General features: G+C 41.0%; 1 long non-coding RNA gene across 1 annotated transcript; it reads right to left on the bottom strand.

Moving 5' to 3' along the window:
- Positions 1 to 1,089: 1,089 nt before the first annotated feature.
- On the bottom strand, positions 1,090 to 18,368 carry LOC110589901. The gene is made up of 3 exons (XR_002480911.1): positions 18,229 to 18,368; positions 3,047 to 3,081; positions 1,090 to 1,119 (listed from the first exon to the last, which is right to left on the bottom strand). It is a non-coding gene; the product is annotated as an uncharacterized LOC110589901 (long non-coding RNA).
- Positions 18,369 to 26,523: the final 8,155 nt, after the last annotated feature.

The following is a 26,523-nucleotide window of genomic DNA, read 5'->3' as shown; positions in this document are numbered from 1 at the left end:
GCCTTTGCCTGTGTGGTCTATGTGGCAGTGCCAGGTGGCCAGGGCACCATAGTGGAAATGTTCTTCCACATTCAGTCAATAGCAACAGTGCCCTGTGTGATCTGTCGACATGGGGCATATTGTCCCATTCTCCCACCCTTACCTCTCTGAGCTCATCTCCTTCTCTTTGACCCTTCACTCCTTCCACTCCTGCCATGCTGGCCTCCTTGCTGGTCCTCAGACATACCAGGCACACTTCCAGCACATTGGCTGTTCCCTCTAACTGGATTAGAGTTCCCCCCAGATATCTTCAAGACTTATTCTCTCACCTCCTTCAAATAAGTGGGGTATCACATGAGTCTCTATATTCAACTCCACAAATCCTCTTTACCATGTTTCTTCTCCCTAATTCTCTGCCTTTGCCCTCAAGAGAATGAGGAAGGTAGCAGGGTCTCCTTAATCTCCCATGCCCCACATGGCACCCAGGATGGTGGCTCCTCTCTTCCCAACACAATCTCCCAGACCCATTGCTCCAAATCTTTCCCCCACCCCCCACCTGCACAGAGAAGTTACCTCTGTCTAAACCTCTCCAATTTGCTTGATCCGCCACATTCAAAGGAACTGGCCACACAGGATCTACCCTTCTGAGAAGGTTCTGGGAAGTACAAATAATATTGTTTTTCCATTACACTTATTGCTGAGAAAAGTTCCACCTGAATGTCATTCTTAGCAATCTGATTAAGCCTTTAGTGTCTGAAGCCAGACTAATGGGGTTAAAATCCTATCTCTATACATGTTTGACCTTAATTAAGCAAGTTATTCTCTGGACCTCCTTGTCCTCATCTGGAAAATGATGGCAATAATAGTACTTACCTCTTGGAGTTGTTGTGATGATTAAATGAGATTAGTAGATGTCAAAGTGCGTGTAGTGAATATTCAGTCAACATTAGCTATAATTATTCTACCCACTGTAATTAACAATTAACAATTCTTCCTGTGTCTTGGGTTGACCAATGATATGGCTAGCACATCCCCAATGATACATAAAGGGTATACTGGCCTCAAAGCTGCCTGTTGCTCTCTCAGAAGCATTCTAGATGGTTGCACATGCTCCATCAGTTGTCCAAACAGAGATCCAAACTTCGGGCAGGAGAAAGAAACAGTCACATCATATGCTTTGTGGGAGTCTTAGGTATTCCTCCCCAAGATCACACTAAAACATGGTTGGCAGAGGTCACTTGCAGGGCAGAGACAAACATGCACTACCACTGCCCCTGAAATACTTCTTCCTGTTTCCCATCCTTGAAAGAAGAAGTGGTTCAGGACCTGACCTGAGCAGGACTGAGATAAGATTACTAATTTCTGGAATAGGACAGAAGGGAAGTGATACTTCCTTCACATGAAAAGAACAGAAGGAAAAGAACTACGAATTCTTTTATCTGATATTTTTGCTTCTAGAGGGAAGGGATAGACACAAATATCAAAGGGCTAAACCTCTCCCCATTTCTGGGGAGTAGGTCAGATATGTCCTAAGATATATGACTCTGTTCAGTCCCTGACAGTTGAGCCAAGCCTACAAAGCCACTGTATTTGTTTTTTTTTTTCCTCCTGATTGTATTAACATACAAAGAGTATTATGAAAATATTAAAGAAAACAAGAAAAAGCAACATGCAGTCCCACTTCCATCATATATCAGCTTTTCTGCACTCACTCCCAGCACAGATACAATTTACAAATTTGTCATGATAGGGTAGGTTTAATTCTGTATCATGGTTTTGTTATATAACATTTTAACACAAATATTTCATATTTATACCCATTTTAATGGGTATAAAGTATTCCACTGAGTTGAGAAATTTTAGTGATTTTAGGCAGTGCTGCATTAGAAAATTGTCTACATACAACTTTTTGCTTCTTTGGAATTCTTTTTTATGGATATAATTTTTAAGATGAAATGACTCAGGCAAATTAGATGCACACTCTGGGGCCTTTTAAATGACTCTCCAAATGGGTTGTACCACATGCATCCCATTTTGAGGCCAACATTTTACAGTGCTTTATAGTTTCAAAACATTTTATAAATTTTTTCTCAACCACGCTGGCAGGTTTATCTAAATTCCACCTCCTGGGGCAGATACTTTATAGTAGGTTAACTCCAACTCCCTCTCCCATGCCTCTCTCCAAGAGAAGGACTAGAAAAGCTGCTTACAGGATTCCCCAGCCTGCATTACAGCCAGGAGTGGCCATGTGAGCCCACTCTGACCAATGAGATGTAAGGGAAACCTTGATGGACAAAGAGGATGACATTTCCCCTCCCTGAACCTTCTTCCTGAAGTGTGGAAGTGATGACTGGAGCAAATTATGTTGTGAAGGAATAGAGGTCACAGGAAGGGAATGAAGTCTATTCACAGAGAGGAGCAGAGATACCATGAGGGAGCCACACAGCCCCTGAGAGAGAAATGGAGAGTGAGTCCTGGAGCAGCCTGGATTCTGTGGGTGCTTTCCAGTTTTAGTCCAGCTCCCACACATCCTCATACCTGTTCCCCATGTCTCCACACCAAGGCCCTATTTTCTTGTAGAAATTCAGGTAGGTGTCTATTCTTTGTAAACAGGTATTACAGCAGTTCTTACAATGTGTAGACCATGTTGGTGGACTCAAAAGATAGAGGCAATTAGGGGTTTTGTTCTTCCTGTGCCACACCAGAAGCCCGTTGATTGCTGTCTGAACTACTTGTATCCTGCTGAGCATTGCAGGATGAGGCAGACTGCAGATGATTTCAAATTTTTTTGTTCTCTTATCAAAATACACCCCCAATTTCTGGCTACCTAAAGCCTAGGATCAAGAGGGAGAAGGGTTAGCATTAGACTTATCTTTATACCCTATTTGAAGCAGCATCAGTCAGTAGAAAGTTAACCCCTCTATGGAGATTCAAACATAAATATACCTGGTCTGAGTTAGCCATTGGAAGCCACCCAGCATTATGGTTAAGAGCATGTCAGTTAATCTGGGTTCAGTCGCTAGCTCTGCTTTCTACTAGCTGTGTGACTTTGAGCAAGTTAACTTACCTCTCTGAGCTTCGTTTTCCTTATAATTGTTAAACCTTAAAAATAGAACAGTCAGTTATTTTACTAGCAAAAATAGGTTTATTCGAGAATAGCAGAGGATTGCAATTTGGGATATGGACACTATGATAAAACCACAGGCAAGTACAACAAACAAAGGATGTTATTTTATAAAACAGGAGAAGACTAGGAAGGATTGTTTTGAACAAAAGTCCATTGGAGAGAAACAGAGTTCCAGGCAATGACAGTTTCCCATTGGCTGAATTGCAGGGATGGTCGATTTCTTGTAGGGGATGCAGTATACATCTTTCCCTGTTGAGCCCTATAATTTATAGCTCTTTCCTGTTGAGGATTCTTCTGTTGGGGTCTGTAATTAACAATTCTTCCTGTAACTGAGGTTGAGTGGTATAGCTTCCTCTTCTAGCCTCCTACTCTAGCCTCCTGGCTCTGCTTTAGTGAGATCTCCCTTTATTAATTTTCACATAATTGGAAATCTTATTACTTACTCATAGTGGAAATTTTTGTTTTAGGCCACTCAATATCCATTCGTCCCTTGTTTTGCTAATAGCAGCCAATTTCCTTTTGATCAATTACCCCTCTACCGTTGTATACATTTCTTGGTGAGACAGTAAATCAAGGTAAGTTAAGGAGCCTTTCCCCACCCCCATCTTAACTAAATGAGTAGCCTCTTGACCAAAGTAAGACCAAATGGACTCTCTGCTTTATTTAAAGATTTATTTATTTATTTGAAAAAGAGAGAGAGAGCACATGGGAGCGGGGGGAGGGACAGAGGGAAAGAGAGAATCCCAAGCAGACTCCACACTGAGCACAGAGCCCAGTGCCGGGCTCCATCTCAGGACCCATGAGATCATGACCTGAGCCAAAATCACGAGTCGGACGCTTAACCAAGTAAGCCACCCAGGCGCCCCTGGACTCTCTACTTTATTATTTTTTTTAAGATTTTATTTATTTATTTGACAGAGACACAGCGAGAGAGGGAACACAAGCAGGGGGAGTGGGAGAGGGAGAAGCAGGATGAGGCAGACTGCAGATGATTTCAAATTTTTGAAATTTGAAATCCAGGCACCTCTGGACTCTACTTTTAATTTGAATTTTGAGCACAGTGATGCAAAGGCAGAAAATTAATATTTGGCTTCTTTCTCTCCTGTCAGGACTGCCAAAGTCACAGTTTCTGTCCTCTCTGAGTCTGCTTCCCTTCCATCCTATGAGCCACTATATTTCCTTCCAGTAAATTTCATTTTTTGCTTGTTAGCCAGAGTCTGTTTCTGTTGGTTTTGCCCAATAAGCCCTAGCTGATACACTACTTAACAACCAAAATAAATTGTAAAGATTAAATAATGTAGGGTGCCTGGGTGGCTTAGTCAGTTAAGCGTCTGCCTTCAGCTCAGGTCATGATCCCAGGGTCCTGGGATCTAGCCCCTCATCCAGGGTCCCTGCTCAGCAGGGAGTCTGTTTCTCCCTCTTCCTCTGCCCCTCCCCCACCACTCATGCTCGCTCTCTCTCTCTCTCTAAAAACAAGATTAAATAATGTATGTGAAAAGCTTAGCACAGCACATGGCATGTAGGATGTACCCAACAAATGGCAATTTGTATTGGTTGAGGCTGAGGTTTCACTGCTATAATAAGATGCAAAAATTACAAAACCTTAAACCAGACTGCCTTATTGACACTCCAGGGAGGTTAGACAAGTTCCACAGGATTAGAGAGCCAGGCTCCTTCTAGCAGGTTGCTCTGTTATCCCAAAGTATGTCTTCATCCACCTCATCACAGATAGCCTACCACCATGTGGAACTTCCCACTGGCAGGAAAAATAAAGAATATGCCTCTTTCCTTTAAGGGTGTAACCCAAAAGCTACACTTATTTCCCTTCCCATCTCATAGGCCAGAACTTAGTCTCACATAGCTGCAAAGGAGGTTGGAGTTTAAATTCTGGAAAAAATTTGGGGCACCTGGGTGGCTCAGTCGTTAAGCGTCTGCCTTCGGCTCAGGTCATGATCCCAGGGTCCTGGGATCGAGCCCCACATCGGGCTCCCTGCTCCGCAGGAAGCCTGCTTCTCCCTCTCCCACTCCCCCTGCTTGTGTTCCCTCTCTCGCTGTGTCTCTCTCTGTCAAATAAATAAATAAAATTAAAAAATAAATAAAAATAAAAATAAATTCTGGAAAAAATTAGAGTTTAATTTCTAAAGAAAATAGATACCAGGAGACAACTAGGTGTCTCTGCCACATTATCATTAACATTACATTAAACATCCTCTGGTTACAACATCTTGTACAGTTTGGCAAATAACCATGATCCTTGACCTGATCTTGTATCATTACTGTCACATTCAGCTTCAGGGTCTCCATTTTCAGGGTTTTACAGACCTAGGGGGTTGGGGGAAGGCTGCATGTATAAGAGCCTTCCTCCAGAAAAGCTCTGTGCAGCTTAAATAAGACCAAGAAACAGGGAGATGGAGACTTCATGGTTCCAAATGAAGAAACACATGTAGAGAATGGGTTAAGCCTAGAGAGGCCAAGTGAGTTGGGCATTTCCCCCTCCAAGGGACTCCTCAGCAGGGAAGGGGACCATGGTAAAGCTAAATATCACCCCCAAGAACACCTTGAACCTCAGATCCTGAAGATCATAAGAGATGGACCCAGTTTGCACCAGAGTGAGACTAGGGACACCTCTGACTACCCATAGGCAGCCAGGCACATGTTAGGAACCCTCTGCTATCTCTCCAATTCTTTCCTCCCAGTGTCTCACCCTGGAAGAGCTAGCTTTCAATTAGAAGACAAAAGAGGATCTTGGAAATCAGTGCTTTGTCTGTACTGTCATTTGCAAATATCTTCCCCATTCTGTGGGTTGCCTCTTTGTTTTGTTGACTGTTTCCTTTGCTGTGCAGAAGCTTTTTATCTTCATGAAGTCACAAAAGTTCATTTTCACTTTTGTTTCACTAGCCTTTGGAGATGTATCTTGAAAGAAGTTGCTGTGGCTGATGTCAAAGAGATTACTGCCTATGTTCTCCTGTAGGATTTTGATGGATTCCTGCCTCACATTGAGGTCTTTCATACATTTTGAGTTTATCTTTGTGTATGGTGTTAGAGAATGGTGGAGTTTCATTCTTCTGCATGTGGCTGTCCAATTTTCCCAGCAGCATTTATTGAAGAGACTGTCTTTTTTCCATGGCATTTTTTTCCTGCTTTGTCAAAGATTATTTGACCATAGAGTTGAGGGTCCCTATCTGGGCTCTCTATTCTGTTCCATTGGTCAAAGCACCGATTTCCAAGATCTATAAAGAACTTCTCAAACTCAACACCCAAAAAACAAAAATGAAGGGGGGAAAATCAGAGGGGGAGATGAACCATGAGAGACTATGGACTCTGAGAAACAAACTGAGGGTTCTAGAGGGGAAGAAGGTGGGGGGATGGGTTAGCCTGGTGATAGGTATTAAAGAGGGCACATACTGAATGGAGCACTGGGTGTTATACGCAAATAATAAATCATAGAACACTACATCAAAAACTAATGATGTAATGTATGGTGATTAACATAACATAATAAAAAAAATAATCAAGTCAAAAAATGGGCAGATGACATGAACAGACACTTCTCAAAAGAAGACATACAAATGGCTAAGAGACACACGAAAAAATGTTCATCATCATTAGCCATCAGGGAAATTCAAATCAAAACCACATTGAGATACCACCTTACACCAGTTAGAATGGCAAAAATGGACAGGAAAAGAAACAACAAATGTTGGAGAGGTTGTGCAGAAAGGGGAACCCTCTTACACTGTTGGTGGGAATGCAAGTTGGTACAGCCACTTTGGAAAACAGTGTGGAGGTTCCTCAAAAAATTAAAAATAGAGCTACGCTATGACCCAGCAATTGCACTTCTGGGTATTTACCCCAAAGACACAGATGTAGTGAAAAGAAGGGCCATATGCTCCCCAATGTTCATAGGAGCAATGTCTGCAATGGCCAAACTGTGGAAAGAGCCAAGATGCCCTTCAACAGATGAATGGATAAAGAAGATGTGGTCCATATATACAATGGAATATTACTCAGCCATCAGAAAGGATGAATACCCAATTTTTACATCAACATGGATGGGACTGGAGGAGATTATGCTAAGTGAAATAAGTCAAGCAGAGAAAGTCAATTATCATATGGTTTCACTTATTTGTGGAACATAAGGAATAGCATGGAGGACATTAGGAGAAGGAAGGGAAAAACGGGGGGGGGGAATCGGAGGGAGAGATGAACCATGAGAGACTATGGACTCTGAGAAACAGACTGAGGGTTTTAGAAGGGACGGGTTGAGGGGATGGGTTAGCCCACTGATGAGTATTAAGGAGGGCACGTACTGCACGGAGCACTGGGTATTATACGAAAACAATGAATCATGGATCACTACATCAAAAACTAATGATGTATTGTATGGTGACTAACATAACATAATAAAATAAAATAAAATTTTAAAAAATAAGACAAAAGAGGAAAAAAAGAAAAAAGAAAAAAGAGGGGTGAAAGAGCAGATCACACCCCTGTCACCTCAAAGTCTTTAGAGCTAGAAATAGACCTTATATGGTATGGTGAATTATGTATATATGTATCTTCCCCCAGACTATTCATTCAACAAATATTTACTATGTCTCACTTGAGAGCAGGGAATATGTCCTGTTCATGGCTCTATCCCAGGACCCAACACTATATTTGGCTGGGGCTTAGGAAATGTTGTTTAAAGATTTTTATTTATTTATTATTTATTTATTTATTTATTTATTTTAGAGAGAGAGCACAGGGGAAGGGACAGAGGAGAGAGAGAATCTCAAGTAGACTCTATGTGGAGCCCGACGCAGGGCTCAATCTCAGGATCCTGAGATCATGACCTGAGCTGAAACCAAGAGTCAGACACTTAACTGACTAAGACACTCAGGTGCCCCAGGAAATGTTGGTTAGATGAACCACATCAGAATTTTGATTTTGTGTTGGACACTTGTGGTTCCCTCCCCAGCATCCAACTTCCATCTTCCCAGCAGCTCTTTTGTTTGTTTGTTTGTTTTTATTTAGATTCCAGTTAGTTAACATGCAGTGTAATATTAGTTTCATGTGTACAATATAGTAATCCAACAATTCCACATCACCCAGTGCTCATCACAACAAGTGCACTCCTTAATCCCCATCATCTATTTAACCTTCCCAGCATCCAATTCCTTCTTCCCACAAACTCTTAATTTCTATTTGGAGAACTATGGGGTTTAAGGTTCACCACCAGCTCCAAGTGTAGAGCATATGAACTAAGTTAAGCCAATCCCAATCCATATATTCCATACCCCTGACTTCAGCAATTGGTTTAAGTGTGAACATGTGACCTAAGCCAGACCCATCGAAGTGGATCTGAGGACAAAGATGTTTTTTCTCTTTCCAGTGTAATGCAAAACCTGGAACCACTGCAGACATTTTTGCTACTGTGAAGAAAGTGCACCTGAGAATAAACCAACACAGCATAAAAGCAGAGCCAGATCCCTCTTACAAATGTGAAGCACTGGATCAAACCACACCTGAAATGCTCTCTACATCTGAACTCTGCAGTTGAATGAGTCAATAAATTCTTTTCATTGCTTAAGTCATTGTGGGTGGAATTTTTTATTTGCAACTAAAAGTATCCCAGCAGATACAGAGATATTAAGTTTTATACAGTGGAAGAAATCCAAGCTGACATATGATACAGACTAACAGTTTCCAAAAGTCAATCCAACACAAATAAAACAATGGGATGTATGTAAATATACATGAATTTTCAAACAGTCCAAAGAAAAAGCAGAGAATGTTGAGGACTTATTTAACTGTACTGGACAGCTTGCTGCCAAATTTGGATAAGAAGAAACAGTTCAACCCTCTAGGTGCCTTCTTTAAAATATTTCAGTATTTCCCTAACACCAACAATTAAAAGCCAAACTCTTTAGTCCCTGATAATTTAGTCCATAAATAACTTTCAGCCTCATTGCTAGCCATTTATAGTCCAAGCACACTACATCAGTTACACTTGGTATGCCCTATGTAATAGCCAGCATTCAAGATGGCCCCTTTGATCATCCTTTCTAAATATTCATTCACACCCCTTCCACACTGAGCCATGGCTGGACTGTGTGACCAATAGAATATAACAGAAGTGGAAGTGTGTGACTTCCAAGGCATTTCGGCTTCTGCCTTGCTCCCATGGATTACTCTCTCTGGAGTCTCAAGGAAGCCACCCACCATGCTGTTAAGGACATATAAAATACCCTGTGAAGAGGCCTTGATGGAAAAGAACTGAGGCCTCCCACCAACAGCCAAGACCAACTCACCCTCTGTGTAGTGAGCTACTTTGGAGATAAATCCTTCAACACTAGTCAAGCCTTTAAATGACTGCAGCCCTGGCTGACATCTGACCACAAGCTCTTTAGCTCACATTGAAAACTCCTTTCCTGGGTCATATGCCAATGAAGCCTAAGTAAGCTGTAGTGGGTGGTTCCATAGTGTCTTTTGCTTTCCAAAAGAATTAGTCTGCAGATGGAAAAGTGTAAGAGCTATTGCAACACAGAACTGAAGCAATAACGTGGCCAAAAGCTGAGTGCTTGCAACATGGTGGGGGGGGAGGGAAGGAGGTTAAATTTTGATAGCATTTAGAAAGAAGGAACATCTGGTTTCTGACACTTCCTGTTCACAGATAGAACAAGAAGTGTGTGTGGGGGGGGGTGTTAAGAATTTATTTATTTATTCATTCATTCATTCTTTTATTTATTTATTTTTAGAGAAAGAAAGAGAGCCAGCAGGAGGAGGGGCAAAGACAGAGGCAGAGAGACAGTCTCAAGCAGACTCCATGCTGAACGTGGAGCCTGACATGGGGCTTGATCTCATGACCCTGAGATCACAACCTAAACTGAAATCAAGAGTCAGATGGTTAACTGACTGAGCCATCCAGGTGCCCCAGAAGAAGTGTGGTTTAAGGGATCCACCAATAGTATTGCTGGAGGGGAGATGGGTAGGGAGATGTAATTGGGTGATGGGCATTAAGGAGGGCACTTGAGGTAATGAGCACTGGGTGTTATATGCAACTGATAAATCACTAAATTCTATCCCCTAAAACTAATAATACACTATATGTTAACTAAACTGAATTTAAATTTTAAAAATTTTAAATAAATAAATAAATAAATAAGGATCCACCAGTGATGCTAGAAAAGCCATAGCTTGGAGTCTTTTTCCAGAATCTTGATAATGAAAGTTATTTTGAGAAGAGAGAACAGGAAGTTCTTAGAGGTAAGGCATTGAGTCTAGAAACAAACTGAAATTTGACAAGTGGTTCGAATGATGTCCAATTAGAACCTGGGAGAGAAAGGTGGATCTTGGAAAGATTTAGAAAGTAGAAAAGGGAGGACAAGTTCAGATTTAGTTTAGATATGGGAATGAACTAATTGATCTGAACAACACAACTAGAAAGGCAGCCATTGTAGACATATGTGAAGATTAACTTTCAGAAATAAAATATAGTTTTTTTAAACACTGAAGCACGTTTTACAAGAACCATTCCAATTTTATGCCACAAAAGACAAGAAATGAGGCATGCCATACTCTCTGATCATGATACATTAAGGCAAAAAATAGAAAATATCAAAAATGGAACTAAAAATGCCAAATTTTGAAAATTGAACATTTTAAGAACATAGAACAAATAGTGAACACATAGTATGATAATATATTTTAAAATAATAATAATAGGGGCGCCTGGGTGGCACAGTCAATTAAGAGGCTGCCTCTTGATTTTGGCTCAGGTTGTGATCTCAGGGTCAAGGAAGGAACCCCACATCCAGCTCCATGCTCAGCACAGAGTCTACTTAAGATTCTCTCTCCCTTGAACGCTCTTACACTATTGATGGGAATGCAAACTGGTGCAGCCACTCTGGAAAACAGTATGGAGGTTCCTCAAAAAGTTAAAAATAGAGCTACTCTGGGGCACCTGAATGGCTCAGTTGTTGAGCATCTGCCTTCGGCTCAGGTCATGAACCCAGGGTCCTGGGATCAAGCTCCACATCAGGCTCCCTGTTCTGAGGGAGGCCTGCTTCCTCTCCCACTCCCCCGCTTGTGTTTCTTCTCTCACTGTGTATCTCTCTGTCAAATAAATAAATAAAATCTTTTAAAAAATATATAGCTACCTACAACCCAGCAAGTACATTACTCAGTATTTACCTGAAGGATACAAATATTGTGATTCAAAGGGGCACATGCACCCCTAAAGTTTATAGCAGCAATGTCCACAATAGCCAAAATATGGAAAATGCCCAGATGTCCAGTGACAGATGAATGGATCAAGAAAATGTGGTATATATACACAATGGAATATTACTCAGCCATCAAAAAGAATGAAATCTTGCCATTTGCAATGACACAGATAGAAGTAGGGGGATTATGCTAAGTGAAATAAGTCGGTCAGAGAAAGACAAATACCATATGATTTCACTTATATGTAGAATTTAAGAAGCAAAACAGATGAACATAGGGAAAGTGAAGGAAAAATAAAATAAGATGAAAATAGAGAGGGAGGGAAACCATAAGAGACATTGAACTCTAGGAAACAAACTGAGGGTTGCTCTAGGGGATGTTGGTGGGGGGATGTGGTAACTGGGTGATGGGCATTAAGGAGGGCACTTGATGTAATGAGCACTGGGTTATAAGTAGTTATAACAGTTATAAGCAACTGATGAAGTACTAAATTCTACCCGGTAACTAATAATACAGTATAAGTTAACTAAACTGAATTTAAATGAAGAATTTTAAAAAGAGAGAGACATTCTCTCTCCCTCTCCCTCTGTCCCTCCCCCACTCTCTTTCTCAAATAAATCTTTTTTAAAATAAAATAATAATACCAAAAAACTAATTACAACTGACATTGATTGAGCATTTACTCTGTGCCAGTTCTAAGTGTGTTAACTCTTCTGATCTTCATAGAAATCCTATGAAGAAGATATTATTACCCCCATTTTCAGATGCAGAAACTGAGGCACATAAAAGTTATATAATCATATACCAAGTTTTTACAATGGAGCTTATATCTGTTGGTATGCTTTGGGTTACAAATAATAAAGATCCTAATTCAAACAATAACCAGTATATCATGTCACAGATATGATCTTTCAGAGGTGGATTCCAGAGCTGGGCATTCAGCAGCTCAGTGGCATTATTAAAAAACTGAGTGGGGCGCCTGGGTGGCTCAGTTGGTTAAGCGACTGCCTTCAGCTCAGGTCATGATCCTGGAGTCCCGGGATCGAGTCCCGCATCGGGCTCCCTGCTCAGCGGGGGGTCTGCTTCTCCCTCTGATCCCCTTCCCTCTCGTGCTCTCTGTCTCTCATTCTCTCTCTCTCAAATAAATAAATAAAAATCTAAAAAAAAAAAAAAAAAACTGAGTGATTTCAGGGTGCCTGGCTGGCTCAGTTGACAGAAAATGTAACTCTTGATCTTAGGATCATGAGTTCAAGCCCCATATTGAGTGGGGGCTTTTATTATACAAAAAATAATAATAATAATAATAAAACTTAAAATCTTCCTCAACCCTATAAAAACTTTTAAAATAAAATAAAATTATAAAAACAACAACCCAGTGATTTCATGTCATTTTTTTTAATTCCATGATTATGTTAAACAAAATTGTTCTCAAGTTCCTCTTTACAAAGGTTCTCCTTGCTTCCTCTTTTCTATATGAAAATGAGACTCAGGGGCGCCTGGGTGGCTCAGTCGGTTAAGCGGCTGCCTTCGGCTCGGGTCATGATCCCAGGCTCCTGGCTCGAGCCCTGCATCAGGCTCCCTGCTCAGCAGAGAGCCTGCTTCTCCCTTTCCCTCTGCCTGCTGCTCTGCCTACTTGTGCTATCTCTCTGTCAAATGAATAAATTTTTTTAAAATCTTTTTTAAAAAATAATAATAAAAAAAAAGAAAATGAGGCTCATTTGCCTAAAATGTTTAGCTTTCACAATATCTAGTACTGCAGTTTGTTTAGCCTCTTGCTAGGCCCTTACAGCCGAATTCATGAATTCCTCATTTCTTCATTTTTTCATTAAAATTTGGTATTATGTATTAAGCAACTATTATGTGCCAGGCATTGGAGATCAGAAGTACGCAAAGCACAAAAAGTCCCTGCCCTCCTGGACCTTTCTACCATTGACCCTTGAACAATACACAGGCTGGGGCACTGAATGCCACACACTCAAAAATCTACATATAACTTTTCACTTCCCAGAAACTTAAATACTAATGTATATATATAAATACCAAGCCTTACTGACAATATAAACAGTCAAATAACACATTTTTGTGTTATATGTAGTATATACTGTATTCTTACACTACAGTAATCCAGAGAAAAGAAAATATAGGAAGAGGAAATACATTTACAGAAATATATATATATATATATATATATATATAGAAAAAAACTCTGGGTATAAGTGGACCCAGGCAGTTCAAACCTCTTGTTCAAGGGTCAGGTGTATTTGGGGAGTGTAGCAGATACTGTCAGCACCTTGCCCTCAAATCCCTCAGATCCTAACACCCTAGAACCTGCAGGACAACTTCCAGAGGACTGTTAGGCCTGCAACCCATTAAGCCAAAAACGCAAAAAAAAATTAATGCCCATCTCACCCCCAAAGCAGCTCTCAACCAATAACTTTCAGAAGTTGGAATATAAATACCCTAGCTCCCTCACAAATTAGGTGGGATAATTCTGAGATATATTTTTCATTGTTTCCCAGCATTTCCCCTCTGGATTAAGGTCCAGTCACCCACTGAGGTAGCTGACTTAACAATGCATTCTTTGTACAAAGTTTCAGTTATACAGGATGAATAAATTCTGGAAATTTCATGTACAGCATACTGACTATATTTAATAATACGATATTGTATACTTGACACCTGCTAAGAGAGTAAACCTTTAATGTTCTCACCACACACACACACACACACACACACACACACACACACATACAAAGAAGACGACTATGTGAGGGGTGCCTGGCTGGCTCAGTCAGAATACCGAGCAGCTCTTGATCTCAGGGTCATGGGTTTGAGTCCTGAGTTGTGTGTAGAGATTACTTAAATCAATAAACTTAAAGGAAAAAAGATGACTGTGTGAGATGATGGGTATGTTAATTAGCTTGATTGTGGTAATCATTTCACAATGTATACATATATGAAAACATCTGTACATTATAACTATATACAATTTTTATTTACCAATTATACCTCAATAAAGCTGGAGAAAATTTTTTAAATGTACCTTTTATTGGTTGCCTTTCCTCTCTGCCCCTCTGCCAGTGATCCCAACACCTCTCAAACAAACTCCTTGTACCCAAATCTTTGTCTCAGGGTCTACTTCTGGGAGAACACAACCCAAAGCGGATACAGATGATAAGCAAGAGAGAGGAAACTGCTTCAAGGAAGTCCAGTGCCCCAGCTGCGAAATGCAGCTTAGAGGTAAAAATGGAAAAAAAAAAAGTGCCCAACAGATTTAGCAACATAAACCTGACCCTGTAAAAGGTCATTGTAGAGGCATGGGGCATGTGGAAACCAGACTTCTGTGGCTTGAAGAATAAGTTTTAAAAAAAAGTAGATGTGGTCTCTACACCAGGAAGAGGAAGAGGTGATGGCCTTGGTGGCTGTGGCCACAGAAGACAGAGAGATAGATAAGATGCACAGATACCCCACTGTATGGAGCATCTAATATGCTTGGACATACTTAGGAGATTTAGACAACTGATAAGGAGGTTGGCAACTGAATTAGTGGTAACCACCAAGATAACTAAGGAAAAAAAAGACAATTATTAACTATAGAGAAAACAAAAAGTTACACAAGAGAGAAAAACTAATCAGAATATATTACATTGCTTGGCCATGAATAGCATTTACATAGTCATAATAATGTAAAGTCAGAACATCAATTTATTTTTTTTAAGATTTTATTTATTTATTTGAGAGAGAGAGAGCATGTGCACAAGCAGGGGAGAGGGGCAGGGAGCCCAATGTGGAACTCAGTCCCAGGACCCTGGGATGATGACCTGAGCTGAAGGCAGATGCTTAACCAACTGAGCTACCCAGGCACCCCAGAACATCAATTTAATCAAAAATAAAACTTTAATTGTATTGGGAGGATGGAAGAAGGGAGGAGTGGTAAAACAAGAGAAAGCCCACCTTCCATAGCAAGAAAGCCTGATAGATCATGCCTAAAAGTTGAGAAGTCACATTATATGTGTGTTGCTTACAGTTAGGAAAATAAATGCCAAAATTAGCAAAAGTGATAGCCTGGGGTAGGCAGAGAGGGGACCAAGGGACTGTAGGTTTTTGTACAAACTTTGTAGAATCATTTGGCTCTTTTTTTTTTTTTAAGATTTTATTTATTTATGAGAGAGACAGAGCACGCGCACAAGTCGGGGGTGGTTGGGTGGGCAAGGGAGAAGCAGGCTCCCTGCTGAGCAGGCTCAATCCCAGGACCCAGAGATCATGACCTAAGCTGAAAGCAGACCCTTAACTGACTCAGCCACCTAGGCACCGCCTAAGCATTTGGCTCTTAAACCAAGGTTCTTCAAACATTTCTGAATGTAACCACAGTTAAAAAAAAAAAAAAAAAAAAAAAAATTTTACTTTAAAACCCAGTCCATACATGTGAATATTAGAGGGTTTGTGAACTGGTGGGATCTCTAATACACTGCTGGTTAGTGTGAAAACTGAAAGAACTACTTCTGAAACACAGGTTCAAACACTGCATATCCTGCCCAACAAGTCTACTTTTACATATTTGTTAAAGTAAATTTAGCACATATGCACCAGGAGACACATGCAATAATATTCGTATTCACACTGTCCATAATGACTAAAAACTGGAAATAATCCAATGTCTGTGATAAGAGAACAAACAGACACAATACATAAATAGAATATTATACAGCCAAATGGAACACCATGGATGAATCCTAGCAACACAATGTTAAGTCAAATTAGCAGGTCCCTGGTATTGCATGCTAAAGAATAATGGTTGATTTTGTCAGGTGTGATGATAGTAATATGATTACATAAAAAAAAGTCAACAGTTTTTAGAAATGAGTACTGAAGTATGTATAAGTGACTGTACAAGTAAATTTTTAATTTATTTTTTTAATTCAAGTATAACTAACATACAGTGTTATATTAGTTTCAGGTATAAAATATAATGATTCAACAATTCTATACATTACTCAGTGCTCATCACAATAAGTGTACTCTTAATCTCCTTCACCTATTTCACCCATACCCCTACCCACAACAAGTACAGTTTTTGACAACTGAATTACAGCCTTTATTAAGATTATTTTTACAAATTTGTATCTCCTAATATGGAAAGGCCGGCTTTTTACTTTAACACGTGCTTTGCAAATTTACATCCCCAATAGGAAGGGCTTTGGTGAAATGATAAGATGTCAGATTTGCTTTAAAGTATTCCAGGGAGGTTGTGGTTCATATATACAATGGAATGTTACTCAGCCATCAGAAAGGATGAATACCCACCATTTGCATCAACATGGATGGGACTGGGGGAGATTATGCTAAGTGAAATAAGTCAAGTAAGGAAAAATAATTATCATATGGTTTCACTTATATGTGGAACATAAGGAATAGCATGGAGGATATTAGGAGAAGGAAGGGAAAAACGAAGGGGTGAAATCAGAGGGGGAGATGAACCATGAGAGACTATGGACTCCGGGAAACAAATTGAGGGTTTCAGAGGTGAGAGGAGTGGGGGGATGGGTTAGCCCAGTGACGGGTAGTAAGGAGGGCATGTATTGCAATGAGCACTGGGTGTTATACGCAAATAATGAATCATGGAACACTACATCAAAAACTAATGAAGTACTGTATGGTGACTAACATAACATAATAAATAAATAAATAAATAAACAAATTGCAACATGAAAAAATAAATGAATGAATGAATGAATGAATGAATGAATAAACAGTACGTAAGTAAGTATTCCAGGGAGGGGTCCCTGACTGGCTCAGTTGATAGAGCATGTGACTCTTGATCTTGGGGTTGTGAGTTCAAGCCCCACATTGTGTATATTTAAAATAAATAAATAAAGTATTCCAGGAAAAAAAGAAAGAAAACTGTGATAGGTGAAGCAAGAGTGGCAAAACCTTGTTAATTGTTGAAGCTGAGTGATGGGCATATTGAGGTTCATAATATTCCTCTTCTCTCTGTTTTGTGGGTTTGAAATTTTCACAATAAGAAAAATTTTAACAAACAAGCCAGTTCCCAGAAGATAGAATATTTTCATGCCACATTCATATAGTTCAAAAACAAGTAAAATGAAACTAACAATATGTGTGATAATTAAAAGAAGGAGCAGGAAAAATGAAAAAGTCAAATCCAGGTAAATGGTCACTTCTGGGGTTAGGGGAGAAGTCCATCCATGAGTAAGTTCTTTGAAATAATCTACTTGCTGGGTTAAATACTGAATTCATGGTTGCTCAGATTTTATAATAAATGGTAACAGAATACAAGAGGGGCATTCATAGGCCAATTAATGGTAGTGTACAAATGAAGCATTACACATAATTCAATTTTGCGCACTTGAAGTTTAACAAAAAAGCACAGTATATGGTTTCTCTACCAGGGATCTTACACTTCCAAAAGTGGGAGTAATATCTCAAAAAGATTTCTGAACCAGGAGTTGGGAAAGAGAGCTCCTGGCCTTTGTTCTGCCACTAACTTGCCACATTGGTTTGGGAAACTAAATTCTTGTGGCTAGCTCAGTTTCCTCACCTATAGAATGAGCAAGCAATTTGGCCATATCATTGCTGAAGTTCCTATTAAGACAGGAAGAATGAGGGGCACCTGGGGGCTCATTGTTAAGCGCCTGACTTCGGCTTAGGTCATGATCTTGGGGTCCTGGGATCAAGCCTCACAACAGCTTCTTCTCCCTCTCCTCATGTCCCTCCCCCTCCCCCACTCATTCTCTTTCTCCCTCTCTCTCTCTCAAATGAATAAAATCTTTAAAAAATAAAAATTAACAAAAAAATTAAAAAGACAAGAAGAATGTTGGATACTGGGCTGAGGGGCAAAACACAACAAGCATCTCTGGCATCAGCCTTCCAGCTCCTCCCCACAGCAGAGTTACCTCATGGCTCACAACCTCCACCAGGGCCTCACTTCTTGCTTCCAGGACCCTGGGTCTGGCCTTCATTCTTCCCTGGTTCCTCTCTCTTGTAGAACCAGTGCTGAGCCCATTTCCTGATATCCCCAAACCCAACATCTGCCCCTTCAACCTCCTCCCTCCTCCATGTGTGCTCCCCACCCAGAAACACAGACATCCTGGCCTAGCCCCTAATTATTCTTGGGAAATCCATTCTCCCTTTAGTACCTGAAGAAACAGTGCAAGGCCTGGTAGTTCGTGAAGCCACCTACACACTCCCTTCTCCAGGCCCAGAATGTTTGCTCCCTGACACGCAGGGGCAGGCAGGGCCAGAGAGTGTAACTAGGTCTTCACAACAGGGGTGACTCAGCCAAAACAGGAAACACCCAAGGGACTTGTTTTGCTACTGGGTTCCTCCTAGACCAGTTCCACGTGTCCTCCTGCTTCTCCTCTTCTGTCTTGCTCATATCCAGGAACTAAGCCCACATCCAGCGCTCTCACTGCCTCCATCTTTCTCAAGAAGACTGCAAGCATAGAGACTCTAAGCCAGTCAGAGTTGGAGGTGCCCAGGTCGCTCAGTCAGTTAAGTGTCCAACTCTTAATTTTGGCTCAAGTCATGATCTCAGTGTCATGAGATCAAGCCCCACTTGGGCTCCACACTCAGCGGGGAGTCTGCTTGAGATTCCCTCCCTTTCCCTCTGCCCCTCCCCCCCAATATGGTCACCACCATAGCTGCTTCTCCCAGCTTGAGGACTTTCTCCCAAGTCTCAGAAGGTGACTTGCCCTTGTGAAAAGCAGGCTACAAGTGCAGAGGAAATATCCTCCCTTGGGGTCACCCACTGCCAGGGGCAGATAGAAGTCAGTGTCTAAGTGCCCAGATTCTTTAACCTCATGTGGGGTGAGGGGAGTGCTTTTTGCTGTTTCTCAGTGGGAGGAAGTGCCATTCCCCACAATGTTAACCTGACTCATAATGCACCTTCCCTGGCTCCTTGGATTGCTTCCCCATAACCCATGGGTGTTTCTTGCACTTCATAAATAAGTCTGCTTTCACTGGGATCTTTGCCTTAAGGTCTGCTTCTGGGGAGAACACAAATGAAGACAGTAGTTCTCAGAGAAAACTTTAGGCCAGCCCCTTCCCACTACAGATGAGAATGAAACCTGGAGAGGAAAGATGACCTGTTCCCCCAACACCTGGTCATCACCACTGACCCCTCCACCCACATGGCCACCTCTACTTGAAAAAGAACCTGGCAAAATATCTCAAATCCTTTAAGTAGTGTTTCCAGACTTCATTTATTCACATACCGCCTTCACAATTTTGCCACAAGCCATATGCCCTGTTTTATTTGTCATTGCCAAATTACCACCTGTAGTATTTAATTAATACACTTTTAATTTACTTTTTTAATTCAAGTATAATTATCATATAGTGTTATATTTATATCAGGTTTGCAATATAATGATTCAACAATTCCATACATTACTCAGTGTTCATCATGATAAGTGTAAATTAATATACTTTAATGGACTCTTTTTTAATTAAATTTCCTTTTTCCATGTTAACTTCTGTTTTTAAAATAAAAATTATAGGGACACCTGGGTGGCTCAGTTGGTTAAGGGTCTGACTTCAGCTCAGGTCATGATCTTGGGGTCCTGGGCTCCCTGGTCAATGGGGAGTTTGCTTCCCCCTCTCCCTCTGCCCCTCCGCCCCACCAATCATGTGCATGCACTCTCTCTCTCTCAAATAAATAAACAAAATCTTAAAAAAATAATAATAAGGGGCACCTGGGTGGCTCAGTCATTAAGCGTCTGCCTTCAGCTCAGGTCATGATCCCGGGGTCCTGGGATCGAGCCCCGCATCGGGCTCCCTGCTTGGCGGGAGTCCTGCTTCTCCCTCTCCCCCTCCCCCTGCTTGTGTTCCCTCTCTCGCTGTGTTTCTCTCTGTCAAATAAATAAAAATAAAATCTTTTAAAATAATAATAATAAAAATAAAATAAAATTTATATTTTAATACATAATATATACATATGATTCAAGATTCAAAAGGTACAACAATGGATACAGTGAAAAGTTTCTCTCCTTGTCCTCCCAGAATCATTGTACCAGTTTCTCATATTTCTTTCTCAAGATAATCTAGGACTATACACGTGTTCATGTGTATGTTTTCTCTAATACATGTACCCTTTTTATTTTTATTTTTCTAAGATTTTTTTTTAAGTAGACCACTCCCAGCATGGATCCCAGTGCAGGGCTTGAACTCATGACCCTGAGATCAAGACCTGAGCTGAGATCAAGAGTTAGACACTTCAACCTACTGAGCCACCCAGGTGCCCCTAAAGATTTTTTTTTTAAAGATTTTATTTATTTATATGAGAGAGAGAGAACACATGAGAGGGGATAGGGTCAGAGGACGAAGCAGACTCCCTGCCGAGCAGGGAGCACGATGCGGGACTCGATCCCGGGACTCCAGGATCATGACCTGAGCCGAAGGCAGTCGCTTAACCAACTGAGCCACCCAGGCGCCCCAGATTTTTTTTTTTTGAAAGCATCTTTCTTTCTTTCTTTTTTTTAGTTTCAGAGGTAGAATTTAGTGATTCATCAGTTGCATATAACACCCAGTGCTCATCACCTAATTACCCCATCCTCCCACCCACCTCCCCTCCAGCAACCCTGAGTTTGTTTCCTCAAGTTCAGCATCTCTTGGGGTTTGCTGATTTCATCTTATTTTATTTTTCCCTTCCTTCCCCTATGTTCATCTGTTTGGTTTCTTAAATTCCACATAGGAGTGAAATCATATGGTATTTGTCTTTCTCTGACTAAGATACCCTCTACATAATACCCTCTACATCCATCCACATCATTGCAAATAGCAAGGTTTCATTCTTCTCAATGGCTGAGTAATATTCCATTGTGTGTGTGTGTATGTGTATACTACATCTTCTTTTTTTATTTTATTTTATTATGTTAGTTACCATACAATACATCATTAGTTTTTGATGTAGTGATCCATGATTCATTGTTTTCATATAACACCCAGTGTTCCATGCAGTATATGCCCTCCTTAATACCCATCACCGGCCTAACCCATCCCCCCATCCCCCTCACCTCTAAAACCCTCAGTTTATTTCTCAGAGTCCATAGTCTCTCATGGTTCATCTCTCCTTCCGATTTGCCCCCCTTCATTTTTCCCTTCCTTCTCCTAATGTCCTCCATGCTATTCCTTATGTTCCACAAATTAAGTGAAACCATATGATAATTGACTTTCTCTGCTTGACTTATTTCACTTAGCATAATCTCCTCCAGTCCCATCCATGTTGATGTAGAAGTTGGGTATTCATCCTTTCTGATGGCTGAGTAATATTCCATTGTATATATGGACCACATCTTCTTGGCTTTTTTTTTTTTTAAGGTTTTATTTATTTATTTGAGAGAGAGAGAATGAGAGCACGAGAGGGAAGAGGGTTAGAGGGAGAAGCAGACCCCCCGCTGAGCAGGGAGCCCGATGCGGGACTCGATCCTGGGACTCCAGGATCATGACCTGAGCCGAAGGCAGTCGCTTAACCAACTGAGCCACCCAGGCGCCCTGGACCACATCTTCTTTATCCATTCATCTGTCACTGGACATCTGGGCTCTTTCCATATTTTGGCTGTTGTAGACACTGCTGTTATAAACATTGGGGTGCATGTGCCCCTTTGAATCATGATGTTTGTATCCTTGGGTAAATACCAGGAGTGCAATTGCTGGGTTGTAGGATAGCTCTATTTTTAACTTGTTGAGGAACCTCCATACTCTTTTCCAGAGTAGCTATACCAGTTTGCATTCCCACCAACAGTGTAGGAGGGTTCCCCTTTCTCCACACCCTCACCAACGTCTGTTGTTTCCTGATTTGTTAATTTTAGCCATTCTGACTAGTGTGAGGTGGTATCTCATTGTACTTTTGATCTGTATTTCCCTGATGCCCAGTGATGTAGAGCATTTTTTCAGTCTCTGTTGGCCATTTGTATGTCTTATTTGGAAGAATGTCTCTTCATGTCTTCTGCATTTTTTTAGGGATTTTACTTATTTATTTGAGAGAGAGAGCACATGAGCACAAGTGGGGGGGGGAGGAGCAGAGGGAGAGGGAGAAGCAGACTCCCCACTGAGTAGGGAGCCTGCCATGGGGCTCAATCTTAGGACTCCAGGATCATGACCTGAGCCCAAGGCAAACACTCAACCAGCTGAGCCACCCAGGTGCCCCTGTTCTGCCCGTTTCTTGACTGGATTATTTGTTTTTTGGTGTTCAGTTTGATAAGTTCTTTATAGATTTTGGATATTAACCCTTTGGTTTTGTTGACTGTTTCCTTTGCTGTGCAAAAGATTTTTTATCTTGTTGAAGTCCCAATAGTTCATTTTTGATTTTGTTTGCCTTTGGAGATTTGTCTTGCAAGATGTTGCTGCAGCGAGGTCAAAGAGGTTGCTGATGTTCTCCTCTAGGATTTTGATGGATTCCTGTCTCACATTTAGGTCTTTCATCCGTTTTTTTTTTTTTTTTTTTTTTTTTTTTTTTAAAGATTTTATTTATTTATTTGAGAGAGAGAGACTGAGAGAGAGAGCACATGAGAGGGGGGAGGGTCAGAGGGAGAAGCAGACTCCCCGCTGAGCAGGGAGCCCGATGCGGGACTCGATCCAGAGACTCCAGGATCATGACCTGAGCCGAAGGCAGTCGCCTAACCAACTGAGCCACCCAGGCGCCCCTTTCATCCGTTTTGAGTTTATTTTTGTGTATGGTGTAAGAAAGTGGTCTGGTTTCATTCTTCTGCATGTGGCTGTCCAATTTTTTCAATACCATCTGTTGAAGAGACTGTTTTTTCCATTGAATATTCTTTCCTGTTTTGTCAGAAAAAAAATTTATTTTTAAGTAATCTTAAACTTACAACCCAAGATCAAGAGTCACATGCTCAACTGACTGAACCAGTCAGGTGCCCCTCTAATACATATATTTTAAAGGTTAATATGCCAAAACTATAATTAAAAAACCAGTAGCATTTGTTTCTGAATAGAAGGTAATGGCAAAACATAAATTAATAAATACAAAACAAAATTAATTCCTAGAAAACTTTGCTTATTAAAGGGTCTGAGCTGGAGATATGCTCTTTCTCTGTTACAAAAATGAGAAAGTGTCAGAGAGGTGCTAAGTCCCAAATGGAGACTTTCTCCTGAACTGAATCAGCAGAATTACGGAAGCACCAAAAAGAAAATAACATTCTCATGTGTCAGTCACTAATGAATGCCAAGTTTGTCCCAGTAAAACCAACTTAAAATTGGTAGAACATTCCTCCCAGAGACAGAACTTACTTCATGTCCTTTAGCTGTAAACTAGCTCTGAATTAGAATCAGCTTTGCCACTTCCTACCAATGAGTATCAGTATACTCAGTATTGGTTTGAAGAAAACAACAGGGATACCTGGGTGGCTCAGTCGGTTGAGTGGCCAACTCTTGATTTTGGCTCATATCATGATCCCAGCGTCCTGTGATAGAGACTCGTGTCAGGCATCACACTCAGTAGGGAATCTACTTAAGGATTCTGTCTCTCCCTCTCCCTCTGACCCTCCTCCCACTCTATCTTGCTCTTGCTCTCAAATAAATAAATAAAATCTTTATTTTAATTTAAATAAATAAATAAATAACTCGGGCACCTGGGTGGCTCAGTTGGTTGAGTGACTGCCTTTGGCTCAGGTCATGATCCTGGAGTCCCAGGATCAAGGCCTACATCAGACTCCTTGCTCAGGGGGGAGTCTGCTCCTCCCTCTGACCCTCTCCCCTCTCGTGCTCTCTCTCTCTCTCAAATAAATAAATAAAATATTTAAATAAATAACTAAATAACTCCATGATACTATATCTCATACTATTTGGTTCACAAAGTTTCATAATGATTTAAAGAAAAAGGAAATATATTTATATGATGGAGCTGTTTCTATCCAGCTAGGCTTTGGACAACTAAACAAGGGATGTTTCCTGAAACTGCTGGCTCCGACAGTCTTGCTAAATTCTCTACTTAGCGTCTCCTCTCAGGAAAAACCCAGAAAAACAATAGCAACAACTTAGAGTGTCTATGATTACCTTCCATTTTACTAACGCAGCATTCCTTCTGAGGATCTCAGAGTACCTGTCACATCCTCCTGGCAAATTCTTCAGAATTATTTTAAGATGGATATGAAATAGACACAGGCAGAGGAAGATGGCAGAGGAGTAGGAGACCTGGCTTTCCTCTGGTCTCAGGAATTCATCTGGATAGGGATCAAACCATTCTGAACACCTACAAACTCAACAGGAGATCGAAGAAGAGAATAGCAGCAACTCTCTGAACAGAAAAGCGACCACTTTCTGGAAGGTAGGATGTGCGGAGAAGTGAATCCCAGGCGATATTCAGGATAGATGGCGGGGGAGGGGGCCTCCCTCCTCCACTTCTGGCAAGTGATAGAGCCCCAGAGCACAAAATCGGAACGTTTAGAAGCTGCTCCACTGAGGGCCGTCGCTCCAGTGGCTAACCAGGGGGTGGAACCCTCACGGGAACAATGTGGTCTCAGGACCCTCAGGGTCACAGGAAGACCAGGGGTGCCTGAGTGTGGCAGAGCTCCCAGGGATCAGAGTGGGGAAGCTGGCTGCAGAGGCGGAGCCGAGGCGCGGGCTCTCAGCTCGGGGTTCGCAGCACAGTCGGGCCACTGCTCCTCCAGTAGGGACCCAACAAGCGGCAGATCTGGGGAGACTCTCCTTCCTCCCCTGGGAGGAGCAGCGCAGGAGCACACCACAGGGATCTGCTGGGTTTGGAGACTCCACACAGGGTCGGGTGCCAGAGATAGAAATGCTCCGTCACAGGCCAGGTGAGCATGGAGTGCAACCGGAAACCGGGGAGACGGGAGTGACTGACTGCTTTTCTCTGAGGGCACACTGAGGAGCACGGCCTGAGTTCTCGGCTCCTCCTGGGTGGAGATTGGGAGGCCGCAACTTTCACTCTCATCCTCCAAAGCTCTACCGAAAGCTTGCAGGGAACAAAAGCTCCCGAGAGCAAACCCGAGCAGATTACTTAGCCTGGACTGGCAAAGGCGGGGCAATTCCACCTCTGGCAAAGACATTTGGGAACCACGGCAACAGGCCCCTCCCCCAGAAGATCAGCAAGAACAGCCAGCCAAGACCAAGTTTACTGATCAATGAGAATGGCAGAACTCCAGCGCTAGGGGAATACTGCACATAGAATTCATGGCTTTTTTACCATGATTCTTTAGTCTTTCAAAGTTAACTTTTTTAACTATCTTTTTTTTTTAATTTTTCTTTTTCCCTTTTTCAACCAACATCTTATCAATCCCTTTTTTAAAAAACATTTTTATGTTTCATTTTTAGAGTCATATTCTATCCCTTCATACTAGTTACCCTTATTTTTGGCATAAATATATATATGGTATATATATATATATATATATATATATATATATATATATATATATACGTTGTTCTCTCTTTAAAATTTTGAGAGACAGTTTCTTCTAACAGATCAAAATATACCCTAAATCTCTAGTGTATGGCTTTGTTCTAGTCTCCTGCCTGATCACATTCTCTCCCTTTTTTTTCTTTTTTTTTTAAATCCTCTTCTTTCTTTTTTCAAACAACTTCTTATCAATTCCTATTATAAAATCTTTTATAATTGTCATCTTTACAGTCATATTCCATCCCTTCATCATATTAACCCTTATTTTTGTACAAATATAAGTTTTTCTTTCTTTAAAATTTTGGAAGGCACTTTCTTCTAACAGACCAAAATACACCCAAAATCTAGTATATGGAACCGATCTATGCACCAGCCTGATCATATTTGATCATATTCTGTTTTTTGTTTTGTTTTGTTCTGTTTTTGTTTTTAACTTTTTCTTTTTCTTTTTCTTTTTTCTTTATTTCCCTTTCTTTTCCCCTGGTTTCAGGGCTTTTCTGATTTGTTTAGAGTATATCTTCTGGGGACGTTGTTACCCTGCTAGCATTTTGTTCCTTCATTCATCTATTCTCCTCTGGACAAAATGACAAGATGGAAAAAATCACCTCAACAAAAAGAACAAGAGGCAGTACTGACTGCCAGGGACCTACTCCATATGGACATTAGTACAGTGTTGGAACTAGAGTTCAGAATGATGATTTTAAAGATACTAGCTGGGCTTGAAAAAAGCATGGAAGTTATTAGAGAAACACTTTCTGGAGAAATAAAAGAATGAAATCTAACCAAGTTGAAATCAAAAAGGCTATTAATGAGGTGC

The sequence above is a fragment of the Neomonachus schauinslandi genome, chromosome 5 (genome assembly GCF_002201575.2).
Source record: "Neomonachus schauinslandi chromosome 5, ASM220157v2, whole genome shotgun sequence".
In the NCBI taxonomy this organism is placed as follows: Eukaryota; Metazoa; Chordata; class Mammalia; order Carnivora; family Phocidae; genus Neomonachus; species Neomonachus schauinslandi.
Note: the sequence above shows the minus strand (reverse complement) of the source record. Positions and strands in the feature narration are given on the sequence as shown.